The sequence below is a fragment of the Sander vitreus genome, chromosome 17 (assembly GCF_031162955.1).
Source record: "Sander vitreus isolate 19-12246 chromosome 17, sanVit1, whole genome shotgun sequence".
In the NCBI taxonomy this organism is placed as follows: Eukaryota; Metazoa; Chordata; class Actinopteri; order Perciformes; family Percidae; genus Sander; species Sander vitreus.
Window position 1 is genome coordinate 23,623,400 of NC_135871.1, and position 13,325 is coordinate 23,636,724.

A 13,325-nucleotide genomic window follows, 5' to 3' on the forward strand; every position below is an offset into this window, starting at 1 on the left:
TGTTAGCATGCTAATACCCTAAACTAAGATTGGTTAAAGGACAATTCCGGCACAAAACGAACCTAGGGGTTAATAACAGATGTGTACCCACTCGATCGTTCTCTGGGACATGTTTTCATGCTAATCAAATATGTTTGTAGCTTGAAACAAGCTAGCGCGGACCGCTGATTAGCTTACAATGCTAGGATTCGGGGCACAAGGAAAGTAAAAACAAATCGCTATTTTATACCACTAAAAAGGCTCAGAATATCACCACACTTCAACGGTAGCCTAATGAGGGTCCCTAAATGTTAACCAAAGCACTAAGCACCGAAGCATTGAGAACTTTGTACAGACAGTTTATTAAAAAGATAGTTTAGAAAGACAGTAGCTCCCAAGATGGCGGCTGCCTGTATACGAGAATGCGTGTCTCTTTATAATCTATCTTTTTAATAAACTGTCTGTACACTTACAAAGTTCTCAATGCTTCGGTTAACATTTAGGGACCCTCATTATGCTACCGTTGAAGTGTGGTGATATTTTCAGCCTTTTTAGTGGTATAAATAGCGATTTGTTTTTACTTTTCCTGTGCCCCAAATACTAGCATTGTAAGCTAATCAGCGGTCCGTGCTAGCTTGTTTCAAGCTACAAACCAGAGAACGATCGAGTGGGTACACATCTGTTATTAACCCCTAGGTTCGTTTTGTGCCGGAATTGTCCTTTAACATACCTGCTAAACATCAGCATGTTATCATGCCAATATTAGCATTTAGCTCAAAGTACAGCCTTGTTAGGCATAGTTAGAACAGGTCTCTACGTCATTCTCTCTTTGGACCACTATAATGAAAACCTTAAGATAAGTTCTTATTCAGAAATATTTACCTTTTAAAGATGATTTTCAGACAATTTCACTGGAGCCTACAGTATGTCCTACACTTTCAAGTCAAGTCCAGTTAATGTGTGTATTTTACAGTAGAAGCAGCCCAAGATGAGTGGACTTTAAGTCATAGCCTACTTTACTTCCCCCCATTGTTCATAAGGGTCAGTGATAGGTGTGTTTATACCATCAAGCAATTGTTAAACGAATGAATGTATCTGTACATTTCACGTCTCCCTGTTTATGTGTGTGGGATCCAGTTTAATCACAGAGCTCCATTCATGACGAGGCTTCCCCTTGTGCAGTAGAGAGGGACGGACTGACAGGAGGTGGGTGTGACCAAAAAATACGAAAATGTATTACAGTGCAAGTCTCGCAACGACTTCAGTATGAATGGTGGAGCTGCACAGGAAAACTCTGGTGCAGCAATTAATAAAGTTAGTTACAGACGCAGATAGAGAGAGAGAGAGACAGAGACACATGGTTTCCTGATCTGTTGATGATTTTTATTCTGCAGTGCAAAAGATTGAAAGTGAAAGAAAATGTGTCAGCGCTGGTGCAGATGTGCGCCTCGCAATTGTTGGCAGTTGAAAAAGAAAAAGACGTGCAAAGTTTGCGCCTGACCGCCAGTGATGTGGGGTAAGTCAGTGAGTTCAATTTCTTTTATGAATTAAAACGCATAAAACTCAGTTAAGTTCTCCACTTCACAGCTGTGCGCTCTTAAAAGTTCAAACGAGGAAGCAGATTGTGACTTTGATAAAACTCTGCATTCACTCAGGTTGAATTTGTGCAACTTCACAGCGATATTTTAACACGTTTTGCAAGTAGACACTGCAGAACTGATTATATTCTTCTCTTAGAACTTGAGGGCGGTTTGAGGGCCGTGCATACTTTAGCTCACTCATGCGGAATGGGCGGTTTGTGCCAGATAAAAGGAAGTATTCTGTGCCAGACAGAGATAGTAGCCTAACCCGGTCTTCCTTTTCCTTTTGAATTTTTTAAAAACGTGATTGAATGACATGACTTAAAAAATCTTGTCTTTGACTTGGTTACACCCTGTCCGTATTTAGTAGGCCTATCTATGAATGAACCACAAGCGTCAGAGAAGCGGCACCCGCGTATTATTAATATTCTTGTGACTTGTGGGAACTTCACTGATCTTTTTATAGTCTGATCCTTATCGGTATGTTAAGTTTGATTGATGAGCGTCACCTCCTGGAGAGAGTTTTGCCAGAATCCAATGGGCGTCACATAAATACGAAGTCACTATATGATGCGTTCAGGTCCTGTCTGAAATGAGTAAGTAAAGGCTGCCTTTTATGTGCTCATGCCTCCGAATTGAGACTTCAAAGACACAACTGATTGTGCTTTTGTTTAAACTATAATGACAAAACAAACTGACAAATGATGGTTTTTATCTGTTTTAGAATGACGTACAGTGCTGCAGCGTCAGAATAATGAAGAAAGAATCCAATGCATAGGCTAATTGAGAGTTTAATTTGAATGAAATTTGTGACACTGAATGTTACAGTGAAAAACAAATTTAGATGTTGATAAGACATATTCTTACTAATCACAATCCCACCTCAAGGTCAATTTAGTAGTCTGTGCTTTCGATTGCATCACACAATCTTCCTCAGCGTTTTTTTTTCTTTTCCATTAACCCTATGAACTACAGGCACCCTATACAACAACAATATTGTTGAAGCTGCCTGCACTTGGATGTAAGTTCCTTAACGGGAGGGCCTTGTCCTTGGAAATGGTAGTTTGCGTAAAAACTGAAGTAAAGTTCCACATACTAGGTTTTTCTTGAGCCTTCAACTGCATCTCACAGTCTTCCATTAGACGATGACATCTAAGCAAGTGCTATCCACTGATGAAAACCGTGAGATGCGGTTGTAAGCTCTGGAAGAAGCTGAGGTTTGCTTACTCATCCTATCCATTGAAAAGGACTTTGAGGTAAGGCTGAATAGTCAGAGAAAACCTAGTAAGTAGACCTTGAGTTGTGTTTTTGGTCAAACTAGTCTAAGGTCCTCTTTTTCTTTGTGTGCTCTCCTGTTTGACCATCATGAAGGATTGATTTCTCATTACAGCACTACAATTACAATTCAAATTAAGGTGACATTTCAGTCATTTGTTGGCTCAGATTTCAACATTCTTGTTCTGTTCCCTTTTGCTGTCACATTGTTTTAATATTTCCAACATTATCTGACTAACTCACTATAAAACTGCAAAGAATATTTCCTTCATTTTTTTCCCTAATAATGACACAACCTGGTGTAAATGCACAACCTTATTTTCAATTCCTAAGAAATATCTTAGTTCTGTTTCCTGCAGAACTTAAAATATTCAAAGAAATAGCCTGAGATGACATTGCTCAAATTTCTATAACCTTCTTTTGCACATCGTCTTGTCACCACCTTTTCTCCACCATTTGGCTCATTAAAAGTAAAGATGTAGATGAACTCTGCAGAGTATTGTACCTAGTGTGTGTGTGTGTGTGTGTGTGTGTGTGTGAGTGAGTTTCATAATGTGTGACATGGGGTTTCCCGGCCCGTTTCCTCCATTCATGTGGCTGGAGACAGAAGTATAGAGCTGTCAACCCGGATATGAGCTGAATATTGAGTAAGTGTGTTTAAGGGAAGGAGAGGAAGAAAGACTGTGTGTGTGTGTGTGTGTGTGTGTGTGTGTGTGTGTGTGTGTCACAGTGTGGAAACAAAGTGTGTGAAAGAGAGACAATAGGAGGGAGTGTGTTTGCATGTTTTATTTATACAACCTTTATTTAAAGAGGCTTGTTCTTCAGTGGGTATGGGTGTGTGTCATATAAAGACAGCAGCACAGTCATTTCCTCATTGCTTCCTAGTGACCTCTGCAGCACAAGTTTAGTCTTGTCACTTTTTGGCACCGACACAAGATGACGGATCATTGTAAATCGGAGAGACAAGTCGCATTATGCGCAACCAGCTGTGATATCTTTGTAGTTATTCCACCTGCTGCTCAAAGCAAGTTAAAGGGCATAAGATAATTTGGGACTTTTATCGATTCAATGAAAAACCCCAGTGGGTACTTTGGTCTGTAGTTCACACAAATATTAGATTAGATTAGAGATGTATTTTATAATCATGGAATCATAATCCTGTGTTTAGAATAAAATTGAATATCAGTCGTAGCATCGTCCTCTGTTGTTGAGCTTGTGAAATGCCTTCAGGGGGCAGTGTTACTCCAAAACAATGTACAGCCTAAAACATGTTTTTAACACATAAATCTGAGCAGCTGGCAAAGTAATCGGAGGCATTGAGGAGTCAGTAATCCTATCAAACGGCAGACGCATGTTATAGTAATTCAAAATTACTTAAAGGCCTGGTTACCGCCACACAGGTGTTTTCACTTATTTTAAATAGTTAACAGACTGTTTGACATCTCCCTCTTTAGACCTTTCCACAGCAGATATTTTGGCTTGTTATAGTAGGGAAAGCACAGGTGTTACTAACAACATTAATGATGGTGTCCCAGTAAAGCTGTGACAGTGCTCAGTGATCAGCTGAAAATCATTCATTTTAGTATTTATGCCTGTTCTGTTCCTACTGTGTCATGTCAAAATGTCTTCAGATGAAAAATATATTTTAAGGTAGGATGAACTCTGACAGCAAGGTAAAACAGTAAAGATATTCTAAATATAGCGTAAACTTAAACCAATATAGATTTTTTTTTTTAGGTGGGCCTTTTTTTAAGTGGCAAAAATACTTATTGCTGTGTGGCCTGTCAAAAGCAGTACATTTCTTAGCTTCCGTATGGGTACGGGGACGTGCCGACCTGACTGCCATCTACTGTAGGATAAGTACCTCATACGACCCTACTTCAAAATATCCAAAACTATCTCTTAAATTTAAACTGCATTAACTGATTTTTTGAGCCACTTGTGGGCAACAAAAACAAGCTGTAAACACAGTGGCATATTATCACGTTTTAAGTTGATGCCGTTGAACTTCCTTTTAGCTCTAGTTTTGGTTTTCACCAACTCCTGAAGGAAATCAGTCTCTTTATCTGCTAAATGTTACACTATGTTCACCAGCTAGTCACGAACTGTGTCTGTCTACCGTTTGGTGCTGGGCAGGCTGTGTACTGTTGGTGTATTAGAGCTATTTGTTTTTTTGTTTTTACTAAAAACAGCTGCCTGTTGTGGCTGGAAAAGAAAAGGCTGCAGCTGTAAAACCAAAACAATAACCTGAAAGATGCTAAAGTGCTCTGTAGAGCTGAGGAGAACTGCGGAGTCGGGTGATAATTCTCTGTGCTTCACTTCAGCATGCACTGCCATGCAGTCATAAGATGTCTTTAGAGACTTCTGCTCTTCATGTTGCAGAGAGAGAGAGATGCAAACTACAGATTATTCAAATGAAAGTAAACCTTGTGTCTATTTGTGCAGCGACAAATACAAATGAGGAGGAAGCTTTTACATTGCACACGCATACTGAAATTAGCTGTAGTCATCTCACTGCCACAGTTGTAGTCCTTATGTGCTCCAATGAATCATGGTGTCTCATTGGTGGGAATACAAGTGAATTAGAGCTGCTACTTTACAAAAGCTTTGCTTTACTAAATACCTCAAAAAACTAACTTTTGCAACTGCACCTCCATTTTCATGTTCTCACTTCAGTTGAAGGAGTACCTTGTTCCTCTGTGAGTTCCTGCTGTTTTACCACCTTGGTTCTTATGAAACCTTTTTCTGAACCACAGTGGATAAAGTCACAGATTGGTCACATGGGTTGTCTTGACGCTTTACCACTCCCTCAGCAGCCATGTATCACTTCCAGCAGTAGTAGTTTCGGTGGAGTGTTTTGGGGTCTCATTACGCTCTTATAGGAATAGTAAAACATTTTGGAAAATATGCTTATTAGCTCTGTTACTGTGAGTTGGGTAAGAAGATGGATACCACTCTCACGTCTGTGCATTTAGTATGCAGCTAGAGCCGGGAGACAATTAGCCTATCTTAGCATAAAGACTGGAAGCAGGCGGAAACAGCTAGCTACAGTAGCTTCAACATGAATTTACCATAAGGTTGCCAGGAAACCAGCAGAAACTCCAGAAATTCACTGCACTTGGATGCTGTTCTTTGGGAAAGTGTTACAGCACATAACTACCCTAAAACCAGGTTTTCTTTTTGTGTAAAAACAAAACATAATAATGAGCTTAGAGGTAGTGCTAGGTGTGTTTTTAAACTTTTGTTGTAAATTATAAGCTCTGAAAGTTCTCAGATCCTCTTAAACCCCTAAGGAATATCCAGTGTCACAAGTATGGCCATGGTGATAAGACGTTGATCGACAGTATTCTTCACTCTGCATTGGAATCAGTTGAAAATACACTAAGTGTGCAGTGTATTACCACAGTGCACGTTAATGCACACACGCATGCGTCACTGACAGCATAGGGACAGTAGCACTTTCTCTTCTGTCACTGTCAAGTGTTGATTTTGACATGATACCCGTCAGGCTAAAAATCCCTCTTATCCCCAACATCTAACTTTTCAGGAACTGATGACCGCTGCCTTGTTTGTAGCTCAACAGGCGATGTGTTGCATATTTCAGATTAGCCAATGGGCTTTTCTGAAAGCCTGAGGGTTTGTGAGAAATAAGATCCTGTTACTGAGGTTAAAACATGAAAACCACAAAATTTGTTTTATGCAAATTTCACACGACAAGAGCATTGGTTCAGTAAGGGTTTGTGTGTGAAGGAGTGTAGAGCAATGCATGTCTATATATTAACCTGTGTATGGGAGTGTTTAGGCTTGTTTGTGTGAATTTTATGAGGTTGTTTGTGCAAATGTATGAGTAAGTGGGTACAGTGAGTTTGCATACCTGTCGCGCCTGTGGCCAGCTGGATCCTTTTATCATTTTATTTTGTAGGAACAGTCAAAGTACAGTGGGTTTGGAAGCAAGCTGATCAGTCTAACCTGTCAGTGGAATTCCTGTGTTATCACACTTTTCATACATGCATACATGTACAGTGACACTGTGTACAGTACAGTGACACTGTACCTCCACCTAGGAGGGTGGAAAGATAGGGTTGTGTTTTCATTCCGGTCTGCTTCTTAGAAAGATGTCTCAGAACGTTTCAGATTTGGCTGCACAGAGAACAAGAAATCTGCAAGAAATCAAGCTCATGTGCTTTTGTTGGTGATTCATTCCAGATTTGCTCATTGGTGGCACAGAAGAAATCTGGAGCTGTGCTAAGATCACAGCTGTTCAGGCTAAAAAGAGCCATAAAAGGTGAAATGTTTTTGATGAATAATTATAAACCGTAAGCAAACATGCAAGAACATTACTTTTAGGTAAGAGTGTTCTCTTTATAGATTGTAAAAGTTGCAGTGGAGACTTGCAGGGGGAGCAGATGGAAGCAGAATGCAGTTCATGTATGCATAGTTGTTTTTTCTTATAGCATAGCCCAGCAGAAAGGACTTGGAAGGCTGCAGTTTTGCATGTTGCAGAGTTCTTCTGTTTCTCTGGAGGTTTGGACTCTTGCTTGTATACAGTAATTGGACAGTGAGACCATCAGGAACTGGTCTCTTCTTATTTTCAGTTTGGTCACAGAATCATTTTCATACCTTTCATAGGTAACACTCCCATGTCTGTTATCAGTGCTTGAACTTTGAAACAAATCCTCTTCCTGATTTGATTGTGAATTGCTCTCGTCAGAATTGTGGCAATAACAGTGCACTCACACCCATAATACACAAAGGTGTTTGTGCGCAGGTTTTGTGGGGTGACTACACTGGTTTACAGTTGAAGCTACTGGTTTCCAGTAAGATGCTGTGCACCTGGGGGGGCTGGACGATGTGTGACAGTTCTTGTGTAGACGCCACTGAGGGGTTAACTGTCTCGCACTGTGCAGTTTATCGCTAACGGCTGCCACGAGTGCACCGTATACTACTACAGTGGGGTTTTTAGTCAGCTACTGGTTTCCAGTAAAGACCTGCACCCAGTGGGTTCACAGCAGAGGAAGTGGTGGTGGAGCCTGAAACTGAACAGAAGAAGAAGAAAAAGTTACCATGCATCAATTGCTTATCTTTTCATGCAAAATGTTTTTGCCTCACATGCATTTACATGTCTGCCTTTATTCAATTGAGCTGATGCTAAAGCAACTTCCTGTGAGCACACACAGTGAAAGAATAGGTCAAAGGTCAAAACCACCGCACACTACAATGAACAGAACAAATACGCCTGTTTCATGCATATTGCATTAAGCAATTACCATAATTCATTCTTAAAAAACAGAGCTATCATAATGTTTTTATGTCACAAAAGTGACCAATAAAGAATCTGACCTGAATGTTCTGACAGTAAATAAGTCAAGTTTAATGTTTGAAAAGCCTCAACAGTATAAAACCATTCTAATATTTTTTTATGACCTGCTACAGTACCACATTTTACTTCATGAATGGATGTCAATGTCACCACCTTGTGCTGTACACAGGCTTGTATCACCACCTAGTGGAAAAGCACAGACATGATGCTAATTGTAGGTATCCACATCTGCATCTCCATAAACATCTGCACACTGTAGTTGGCTGCTCAGCAAAGCAAAAAGACAGCAGGTTAACATGAATATATTAAAATAGGTTTATTAGTAGGATTGAAAAAGGTAAAACTTTACAACATGCTGTTAAAAACCAAATACGGGAGTGTAAATAAACTTGTTATGGGCATTTTTCACTATACTCTGACATTCTAGACTTAATGATTAAGTCATTGATAAAAACAATTGTCAAATCATTTGTTTCAGACCTACACTCCACTGCCCAGGTTTTCAGAGCAAGATGAGTCAGCCAACCTTTCAGCCTAAAACCTACAAGACCACTCTGCCTCCACCTGCTGTTTGAGTTTGAAAGATGCTGAATTTCTTTTTTAATTGCTTTCAACCCATAAATCACTCCTTGAAATGTATCTTTAAAAAGCCTTTTGTTAATGTTAACCACAATTTTATACTTCTCCAGTTATTTTCATCTTATTTTATTGTAACATATTTCATATGTTCTTTTAGTTGCTGGATTTTATTTGTCTCATTGCTAATATATGTAGTCTTTTACCTAGCGGGCCTTTGGACCTTAAATATACACTGTGTAAGAATTTCTCCCATCTAGCGGTGAAATTGTATATGACAACCCACTGAATATTACTTTCTAGCCCCTCCCAATCCAAGCTTGTTATAACTCCTACGGTGGCCGTATGCCAAGATTAACATGGCTTCCAGTACGACTTTGTCCATGATTATTCCTTCCACTGATGAGGTTACTTTAGAAAACAATTACAAATTGCATTTAGTTATTTAGTCAGTTAACATGTTAGTTATGACCTCTATGTAAAATGAATAATAGTTTTATGTTTTCGTTATTTTGGTACCATTTCATTGCTATGGGTGCTAAGTATCAGTGCTATCGTTATTCTGTATATTGTACGAGATTAATAGTGTAAGACCATGTTTACAGCGTAGGCTACATATTTTTCTCCGTGAGCAGAGTCAGAGATCAGTTAATGCGACGGAGGTGCGAGGGAAAGCTAAAGGAAGAGGGAAAGGTAAAGAAAAACCAAAAGACAGAGCCGGTGGCAGTGGATCGGTGAGACCTCCTAGGCAAAGAAAAACTAAAGAGACACTCTCCAACGATGACGAGGAGAGAGTGGAAGCCCTTCAAAGACAAAGGAGAGAAGCAACGGAGGTTTGTGTTTTTAATATATTTCTCTGAGCAGTATGAACAATGTCAATGAAACCGAAATTAGCTCTTAGTATCTCCATCATTTACACGCAGCTGTTCTAGTTGTAGCCTAGTCTGTGTTACAACTGCATGACGTGAGTTGTCTGCCAGGGAAATCACAACGTTATGCACAACCATACCATGCTATAGTTAGCCAAGCAACTATAAAACTTAGAATTTACACAAATAGGCTGAATTACCTGTCAAGAAGAAAGCAGGCAACTTCGGTGTCCCTTTTAAAATCCTTGCTCCTTATGAGCTCTTTCCATCTTGGGAAAAGACACTCCAATATTAACTTTTGGCTTGTTGTTTTGCCTGTCACGTTGTCGTTTTTAATTCTCTTTTTCGCTTCCTTGGCGACTCCGTTACATGTCCTCGAGAATACGTGTGATCATCCATCTTCAATAGGCTATCAAATCTGCTGGCAGTTGCGAGTAATCTCCCCCTGGCATTTGTCACGGTGCCACTGAGTGTAAAAGCGCGAAAGGAGGAGCTTGAATTTCCAGGTATGTCCCTCTTTGGCTAATGTATTTTAAAGATGGAGGCGCAACATTGCTGCCACCATTCGAGCGACTCGCTCGTATGTATTCTGAATGATTCTGAATGGCAGATTCTACGCTTACGAGAATACTTTGATTAGTTGGTGGAAGTAATTGCACATGAGTGAGCACATATTTTAAAGAACAAAGGGTTTTTTGCTAAGAATCAACTAAAAAAATAATTTAGACAATGAGAAAATGCATTTCCTGCAGAAAATGCATTTCCTGCAGAAAATGCGTGGGAATGCTGAATAGCTGAATTGCTAAAGCTAAACTGGATGAATAGCTTATATCCGTAAGAAGTTAAAGTAGTGATAATAGTTGAAAAAGTTTAAATCGTTTTTTAATAAGTATGAATTTCCTTAAAAAGTTAAAAGCTGACACCAAACTGAATTGTTGGCTTTAAAAGTTCAACGATACCATCGATGTTAAACATTGTGAGTTATGAATTTATCTATTAAGTATGGAAGACTTATAAATGCTATGAGAAACATGTATTAAACTTCAGAAATTAAAAGCAATATTTGAAAAATCTCAAATGGTTTGCGCTGCACTGCTGAAAAACTTGGAATTTGCAATGTAAAAATGTCAGTTGGAAGCTGAACTGCATTACCTTAATAAGCTAACAGCCGAAAATCATTTCTATAAAAGCTGGAAGCTGAACTGTAATACCGTCAAAAGTGGAAGTTCCAATAAATTGACGAGAGAAAGAGAGAGTGTAGTGGAACGCAAAGGATATAGACCAATGTTCATATTAATGCCTGTAGTATTCAAGTTGACTGTCTGTGAAAGTGTTGTCATGGCTACCTTTGATGTCTGTGGCGAGATCTCTTTCATCTTTAATCCGTTAACGAGCGTGTCACCTGCTGAAACTGTCACCTGTGCCACACTGGAGCTATTCAAAGACACTGAGAGCAAGCTCTCAAATAAAGGCTCAGACTGCTAAAACGATAAGGGGTATCAGTCAAATGATGTAATCATGACCACCAAAAGGCCTTTCTGAACATGTCCATATAAAATTTATGTTGATAAACTTAAAAATGTGGGCATATCAGTGATTTTAAAAAGTGGTTCGCGCTGCATTTTGCTCAGAAATGTGGAGAATGTTAAACAGGGCAGCGAACGGAGGAAGATGTGAAACTCTTGTCATTTGGAAGCTCAACGAGCCTCAAGTCATATCAGATATCTGAGCACATGGCCTGAAACTAGACACAAATACCTACGTTTTGATGTATAGTGTGTTTGACAAGTAGATATTGTGGGTGTGAGAGCAATTTATAGAGAAGGGACAAAGAATTTTTTTAAAGCTTCACACTCTAATTCATGACATCATCACTCTAAGCAGCCCAATACACACTCATTAGAAATGCAGAAAAATCCTGAAATGAAGACTAAACTTAAACAGCTTTTTCCCAAAAACTGTAAAAGATATCAAACTGAAAAGATATTTTATAATACCTAAAGTTTTTGTGAACAGCTTAAAGTTTGAATCATGTCTGTAGGTGAAACAATACAGATACATTTTGAAGCAGAAGAGGTTTTGAAGGATTTGAAGCTTGCTCTCATTGACTTTAATGTTAAAATAAAATGTTTAAAAGCTTAATATTTAAAAAAGTATAAATAGTAGAAAGAAAGTTGAAGAAGTCCCATCATCTCCTGAAAGAGCTGACGATTTTAAAAGTTGAATGGTTTTAATAGCTGAAAGTATGCAGAAGTTACAGAGAGCCAAAAAACGTACGGAATAAATAAGAAGATATAAGATATAAAGAACAGAATAACAATAATTGGAATGCTGTTGAACAGCATTCCCACAATTAAGTCAAGCATATTTTATTTAATTATTTGTTTATTTAATACAGATAGAGATTGCTACATAAGTGGAAGCAGTGCAGCAGTTGTAATGTATACAGGGTGTCTAGCTAAAGCTAATGTGCTGTCCCTGGTTATGCTTTTAAATTCAGGTTAAAACAGCAAAACAAATAAGTGAATAAAACAGACTTAGGCTATTTGATGTGGATATGTATGTGTGTATGTATTGTACATGACTGCGTATACATCAGAAAATAGGTGAGATTGTGTGTATATATGTACGTTTATGTGTACTATACTGTATATTATTATGTTAAGCATAAATATAATGGTTTAAGTATCCTTGAGCAAGACACTAAATCACTACAAGTCTAGGACTGTGGCTCAATTGATGATCTCTCATCTCATCTTTGTGGAAGGCAGTTCATCATGATCAATAAACTCCCACTATTACCCATTACAGGTTTGTCTGGGAGAAATATTAATACAAATATTACTGTATAAATCAGTTCTGAGGTAGAATGAAGCAGTAACAGAGTAGAAAATAAACTAAGAAAGTTATATAAGAAACTGTATTTTTAATTCACAGAAATATTATTCCCTAAACTGCACAGAACAAACAAGATGCTGTATATAGTCATGCTGCATTGAAGTCAATAGGAAAAAATATGAATTTAATAAATCTAGCCACAACACGTCATTGTCTAAGTCAGTTTTAGGAGGTATTTAGAAGCACTATTCTGAACATTTCACTGAATACTAAAAAGTGTGAAGTACTCACCCAGACCAGTTAACCGTCATGTGGGTCCTGGTTGTTACCAATAGAGGGCAGTGGTTCCCACAACATCCCCATCAGCTGAGTGTCTGTGTGCTGGAATTAAGGCTGCTGTGTGTGTGTGTGTGTGTGTGTGTGTGTGTGTGTGTGTGTGTGTGTGTGTGTGTGTGTGTGTGTGTGTGTGTGTGTGTGTGTGTGTGTGTGTGTGTGTGTGTGTGTGTGTGTGTGTGTGTGTGTGTGTGTGTGTGTGTGTGTGTGTGTGTGTGTGTGTGTGTGTGTGTGTGCCCTCCAGCACACCATCAGTGGATTCTTTCAACCACTGTCATTTCCAGAGGGTGAATGTTTGAAACCCCGCCCCCTGAGGAATGAGTGGTATTGATTGGTTGGCGGGTGTCAGCTGGCGGTATTGATTGGCATACTTAAAAACAATGTGGGAGAGCAGTGAGAAGCAGTCTGGTTTTGGTTCACACAGTAGAAGAGCTCAGTGAAGGTAGAGACAGCTGTGGCAATGTGTGTGTGTGTGCCCTTTTATAGTGAATATTGATTGAGCTGCAGTTGGAATTATCCAGTATGTATGGGAAAGAGAGGTCGTTTGTCGCATGC

At 39.0% G+C, this 13,325-nt stretch overlaps 1 long non-coding RNA gene across 2 annotated transcripts in view; it reads left to right on the forward strand.

The window, feature by feature from the left end:
* Positions 1 to 1,222: 1,222 nt before the first annotated feature.
* Positions 1,223 to 13,325, forward strand: part of LOC144532364 (uncharacterized) — a 91,106-nt gene continuing 79,003 nt past the window's right edge. The window contains exon 1 of one of the 2 annotated variants that reach the window (XR_013503339.1): positions 1,223 to 1,495. This is a non-coding gene — a long non-coding RNA (uncharacterized LOC144532364). The remainder of the gene's footprint in view (positions 1,496 to 13,325) is intronic. The other variant, XR_013503338.1, reaches the window with a different exon arrangement.